The 6721-nt window shown below is 40.3% G+C and overlaps 1 non-coding gene across 1 annotated transcript; it reads right to left on the bottom strand.

Moving 5' to 3' along the window:
* Positions 1-5635: 5635 nt before the first annotated feature.
* LOC119936917 lies at positions 5636-5773 on the bottom strand. The gene has a single exon (XR_005453878.1). It is a non-coding gene; the product is annotated as a small nucleolar RNA SNORA7 (small nucleolar RNA).
* Between the last annotated feature and the right edge of the window lie 948 nt (positions 5774-6721).

Genomic DNA, 6721 nt, shown 5'->3' with positions numbered 1-6721 from the left:
GTGAAGTATGGAGAGAGACAGGAGGCTGGTAGGTCAGCAATGAGGCTGATGCAGTAATCCAGGCAGGATAGGATGAGTGATTGTATTAATGTGGTAGCAGTTAAGATGGAGAGGAAAGGGCAGATTTTAGCGATATTGTGAAGGTAGGAGACAAATTGAATATAGGGGTTGAGTCAAGGGTAACAACAAAGTTATGGGCTCGTGAGACAGGAAGGATGGTGGTGCTGTCTACAGTGATGGGAAAGTCAAGAAGAGGAAAGGGTTTGGGTGGGAAGATAATGAAGTCCTGAAATGCAGTCAGTTTATCAGTATCAAATCAGTATGTGTCACATCACACCAATTGACAGGGTATGGGAGGAGAATTAATTAAAGCAAATTATCCAAATAATTGTTCTGTGATGTGCTGAAATAGAGAACTGTATTTGTACTTGTAGCTGTATTTGTAAAATGGACAACAGCTTTAAAGGCATGATATAATAATAATAATAATGGCATTTATTAAGCGCTTACTATGTGCAAAGCACTGTTCTAAGCAATGGGGAGGTTATAAGGTGATCAGGTTGTCCCACGGGGGGCTCACAGTCTTAATCCCCATTTTACAGATGAGGTAACTGAGGCCCAGAGAAGTTAAGTGACTTGCCCAAAGTCACACAGCTGACAATTGGTGGAGCCGGGATTTGAACCCATGACCTCCGACTCCAAAGCCCATGCTCTTTCCACTGAGTCACACTGCTTCTCAAGGTGGTAGTGGATTGTTGGGAAATGGCTTGACCTAATGGAAGGAGCACAGGTCTGGGAGTCCGAGGACTTGGGTTCTAATCCTGGCTATACCACTTGCTGTGTGACCCTGGGCAAGTCACTAAACTTCTCTGTTCCTGTATCCTGATTTGTAAAATGGGGATTAAATATCTGTTCTCTCTATTCTTAGACTGTGAGTCCCATGTGGGACTGGGACTGTGTGTCCAACTGAATTACCTTGTATCTATCCCTGTGGTTAGTACAGTGTTCAGCAATCAGTAAGTACTTAACAAATGTCACATTACTATTATTAGTCAACCATATTTAATGAGCACATACTGTGTGAAGAGCACTGTACTAAATACAATATAACAATAAACAGACACATTCCCTGCCCACAATGAGTTTATGGTCTAGACAGAGCAACAAGAAATAGGATAACTGAGAATAGAGACTGCAGTAGAAATAAAAATGATTATAGGCACTGTGTTTAATAAACACAATGGTGCAGAATAGGGAAATCTTTACATGTACCTTATGAGGAAGGGATTGGAAATCACATGCTTGTCTTAATAGTCACACTCACACACACCCATGAAAAATTTCATTGTCTGCAGCATCACCATTGTTCCTAAAGAAAACTCTCACCCACACATGCACATGTTTCTTAAACTGTGACTAACATAGTAATTAAATCAGGAACTTCTCATCAAGAGCTGCATCACTGGCTTACAACATTAGTGACCAGAGCAGAGACTGAATATATGCCCTGGTGGAGTTGGACTAGGACCAGGTTTGGCTTTTCCAGTTAAAAAAAACAACAAAAACAAAACAAAAAAACCTGACTATCCCAGATTTAGAACTGTCTTGGCTAATCCAGTCAGTCTCCTTTCCACCATTTCCCAGCTTCACATTCATTTTAAATATTTGGATTTCCATGTCTATACTGGAGCATACTCAATCAATACTTCATTTAGGTCCCATAGATTTGGGAGGCAACCCAGAAAGCTAGAGCATTTGAAACTCCTGGTTTTGTTTTCAGGATGCCTTTGGACCTAGTATAGTAATGAAATCCCCCCACTCCACCCCATAGAGTGATTGAGGGTATCCCAGAAGGCTCTAGATGAAGTCTAATAATGGACCAAGGCCAGCTCAATGAGGCCTCTAAATCGTTGGCCATTTTAGCATGTGATGCATATGAGTACTGAGCTGCCTGGGGGATGTGGCTGTCTTCCCCTTTGTTTAGCAACATTGGGGATCTTGACTCAGTGACAGCACAGCACAGCACACTGACCTAGTTACTGGTATGGTAATAGGGATTCAAAGAGTCCAAATGATCCTTCACAGGAACTTCGTTCATATCCACTGTTAGTGCTTTACATGTAAAAATCAGAAAAGTAAGACATGAGAGGTACCCCGCAAGAAGTATGAAAGATTCTAAGCTTGCTGTGGGCAGGGAATGTAGCTACCAACTCCATTACATTGTACTCTCCCAAGCACTTAGTACAGTGCTCTGCCTACAGTAAACACTCAATAAATATGATTGATTGAGAAGCTGTTCCATCGTCCGTAAAATACTTTGGACAAATGGGGAAGATAAAATCAAATTCTGCTACCTTTCTAGTTTGGGAAAAAAAAGTTTTGATATGCATATAGAAGGTGAGAGCAGTGGGTCAAGCATGGGGGCAAAGAGTTCCCATTTGCCTGAATCTCTGGAGACCCATACAGCCTTGGGTCAGCCCCAGGGGTGTAGGTTGAGGTAGCCCAAGGAAAGACTTGTGGACCTCTGTGGATTGAAATCAAAGATGAGAATTAGTCTCTTAACTTGAGTCCAGATGCTAAGTGCCTATGTCCACAGCAATAAAGGGGTCAAGCTACCCAACAAGAAAGGGGAAGAAGATGAATCATGGATATTGCCTCTGCAGAGTTTAATGTTGGACAAAGCCTAGAAAACCTTTAAAGTTCCTTGTATATGAAAATAATAAATGTTATTATTATTATTATGGTATTTGTTAAGTGCTTACTATGTGACAAGAACAGGTCTAACCACTGGAGTAGATACCAGTTAATCAGGCTGGATGCAGCCCCTATCTGAAACGGGCCTCATAGTCTAAGTAGGAAGAAAAAGGAATAAGAAGGAAAACCTGATTCTTGGGAATGTGGCAAGAGAAGAAATAGCATTATATATTCTGTACATGAATTAAATTAATTTAATAAACTATAATATATAATAACATATGCTAAAAATACAGACATCATTGAAATAAAACAGCACATTCTGCCCCTAGAGAAGTAGTTTTCAGATAGGCTCCCTAGAAAATTTAGCAGTTTCTCTAATTCCCTCTTTCTTTCATATCTGTTTCTTTTTCTCTTTTCATTAACCTGCACATATAGCTTTTTGCAGATCTCACCTCTTCCTATTCTATTACATTCATCATTGTAGAGGAAACATTTTATTATGAAACCTTATTAATACATTCTCAGAAATTCATACTAGACTATCCTATTAAAATTGCATCCTGGGATCACTTCTGAGGTCTCTAGCATGGCAAAGTATACTTCTGCTTTTGTAGGAAGTAACAGTTTGTATTGGAAAAGGGAACAATGCTGCATATTTGGAATGATTTAATCTTTACATTTTGATTTTTGGAGAGAATTTGAAGAACTAATTATAGGAGTATGATATTATAATTGTATTTGTTAAGCCCTTAGTATGTGGCAGACACTGTACTAAACACCGGGGTGGATACAAGATAATCAGATTCACATAGGGCTCACAGTTTTAATACCCATTTTACAGAAGATAAGCAACTTGCCCAAGGTCACACAACAGACAAGTAACAAAGCTGGGATTAGAACTTAGGTCCTTCAAACTCCCAAGCCTGTGCTCTATCCACCAGGCCACTATGTAATATTAATAATTATAATAATTCTGGTACTCATTAAAGGTCTCTGTGGGCCAAGCATGCATTCATTCATTCTATCGTATTTATTGAGCACTTACTGTGAGCAGAGCACTGTACTAAGTGCTTGGAAAATACAATTCAGCAACAAAAAGAGACAATCCCTGCCTATAACAGGCTCACATTCTAGAATGGGGGAGACAGACATAAAACAAGTAAACAGGCATCAATAGTATCAATATAAATATATAGAATTATAGGTTGTGGTATTCGGGAAGCATTTACTATATGCTAAGTGCTCGGGTAGATGCAAGATAATTAGGTCTCACTGGGGACTCAGTGTGCTAAGTGCTGGGGTAAATATAGGATAATAAGGTCAGACAAAATTTCCATTCCACATGGGATTCACAGTCTTAGTAGGAGGGCCAACAAGTTCCATTTTATAGATGAAGAAACAGAAAATGAGCAATTCGGTGACTTGCTCAGAGTCACACAGCAGGCAAGTGACAGAGGTGGGATTAGAACCCAAATCCTCTGATTCCCAGGCCCCTGATCCTTTCACTACACCATACTGCTTCCCAGCATGACATAGTATGCCTTTGCCAGTTTTTATGTAATCAGGGAGGGTTATTTTTATTTCCCTGCTCAAATATAAAGCAAGGTTCCCTCACTCAATGGACTTACTAACTATTGGGGAAGACAAACATAAAATATGAAAAATTACATAAATAATACCTGCAACAGTAGTTGATGACATCACTAAAATAGCTAGGGGTTCAGTGTAATAATAGTAATACTCTCAAAATAAATCACTTCCCCCAAAGTTATTTCATAATTTCACATAACTTATCCCAAACTGTCGTCACAACAAACTTGCAAGGAAAGAAAAAGTACGTTTTCTTACATTACATTTATGGTTGGGTGTTTCTGGGCCACAGTATCCTGTTCCGTCCATTCCCCATTGCCAGTGGGCAGAACAGGGATTTGCAGAGGGCCATGTCCTGTTCAATTTATTCTATGCAACCATTTTGGAAAATGTAACAAGTGACTTGAAGTGATTAGGATATGATTCCTCTCCCCTGTGGAACTCTTCCACAGGACTTTGAGCTTCATCCACAGTCCAAGAGACAGTCAGAAGGACTGTATGGCAATGACTGTGCCCTTTAGGCATCCACCCAAGATGACATGTGTTTGATTGTAAACCACTTCACCCAGTCAACCAGACATTATAGGCTGGCTGACAGGCCAGAAATAAGCCTGAGGAATTATGTCAGCCTGCACTCAGAAAAGCCATATATAGACCACCAAAAACCTGTATTGGAACACAAAGCTAGAACACATACTTCTGTTACTTAGGCAGCATGAGGGCCATCGATACAACAATAGACAAAAGAGTAGGAAATTAAATCAGTAAGGCCAACAAAATCTTTGGGAGACTGTGTGGTGGCAATATTATACCAAACTTCAGAACAAACTAAAATTCTGCAAAGCTGTAATTTTGTCCAACCTTCTCTGGCAGTGATACCTGGAATCCCACTTCTGATTTCAGGATCAATTCCATTAGTACCACTTACAAAGCTACACTCAACATCAGATGTGGATGGGGTCACAAAAACAAAGTCCTGAAGCAAAGTCAATCTCCTAGCAGTGAAGCTCTGTTCACTGCAGCACAACTATGCTGGTTGAATGAATCAATGAATGAATGAATGAATGAATGAATGGAACATATGAAGAGAATGGGTGACAGCAGGATACTCAACCAGCTCTTGTCTTGTTTTATGTTATGGAGTCGTCTCCAACCCATAACAACACCATGGACACATCTCTCCCAGAAAACCCCACCTCCATCTGCAGTCATTCCGCTAGTGTATTCATAGAGTTTTCTTAGTAAACATATGGAAGTGGTTTACTATTGCCTCCGTCCACACAGTAAACTTGAGTCTCCACCCTCGACTCTCTCCCATGCCATTGCTGCCCAACACAGGTGAGTTTTGACTTGTAGCAGATTGCCTTTCACTTGCAAGCCACCACTCAAGCTAGGAATGGAATGGGTATGCCTCTGCTTGACTCTCCCTCCTGTAGTCGAGACTGGTAGAGTACTGGAAACTCTCCAGGTGCGATCCTGAGAGGAGACTCAACCAGCTACCCTATGGCAAAATGAATTTGAGGAACTGAAAGCAAGGACTGAAAAAATGTTTTGAGGATACAATTAATCAGTCACAATTGCTGAGCACTTACAACATGCGCACCATATACTAAGCACTCAGGACAGTACAATTTAACAGAGTTGGTAGACACATACTCTGCCCACAGTGAGCTTACAGTCTAGAGGGAGCTTATGAAACAAAGCATTATCCAATGACGCAACTCATCTTAAAGCTGGTAGACGATTGTTATAGTAGGCCCAGCAACATGCATTGCTATTAGGAAGAGAGACGGTCTGCTGAAGCAGAAGCTGTGTGGGCACAGAAGCTTCTAATAGAGAATCAGGAAGTCAGAAGCAACTGAAGTAGGTACCACAAGCAACAAAAGTGACAGCACAATTAGGGTCTATACTTTAAAGTGTCCAATTCAGTTGGTAGTGTGGATTCTGTCTTGGCCTTTAAGTTACACACACACAGCTACAGATGATTTTCACTTTCAGAAGTGTCTTCAAGTATGAAAGAAAGCTGCGTGTGTACACATGAACATGAACACTTTCGGTAGAATTCTCAAGGAAAAGCGGGTAATTTAATAAAGTTAGAGAACATTTCAGTTTGGGGGATGGTCCGACTGTTCGTATTGAGATGGGAGAGTTGAATGCCATTTCCTTTCCTTGATTCATGCTTCCTGTTACACTAAATCAATCATATATATTTATTTATTCAATTGTATTTATTGAGTGTTTACTGTGGTTATTTATAAATTAGATTGTAAGCTCCCACTAGACTATAAACTCACTGTGAGGTATGAATGTGACTACCAACTTTGTTATATTGTTCTCTCCCAAGCACTTGGTACAGTGCTCTGCACACAGTAAGCACTCAATAAATATGATTGATTAGGAGAGACAGTGTAACGGTGACTTCCTTTGAGATCAG

This window comes from Tachyglossus aculeatus, chromosome 1, assembly GCF_015852505.1.
Source record: "Tachyglossus aculeatus isolate mTacAcu1 chromosome 1, mTacAcu1.pri, whole genome shotgun sequence".
NCBI lineage: Eukaryota > Metazoa > Chordata > Mammalia > Monotremata > Tachyglossidae > Tachyglossus > Tachyglossus aculeatus.
The sequence above is the reverse complement of the archived record's forward strand: the minus strand, read 5'-3'. Positions and strand labels throughout refer to the sequence as shown.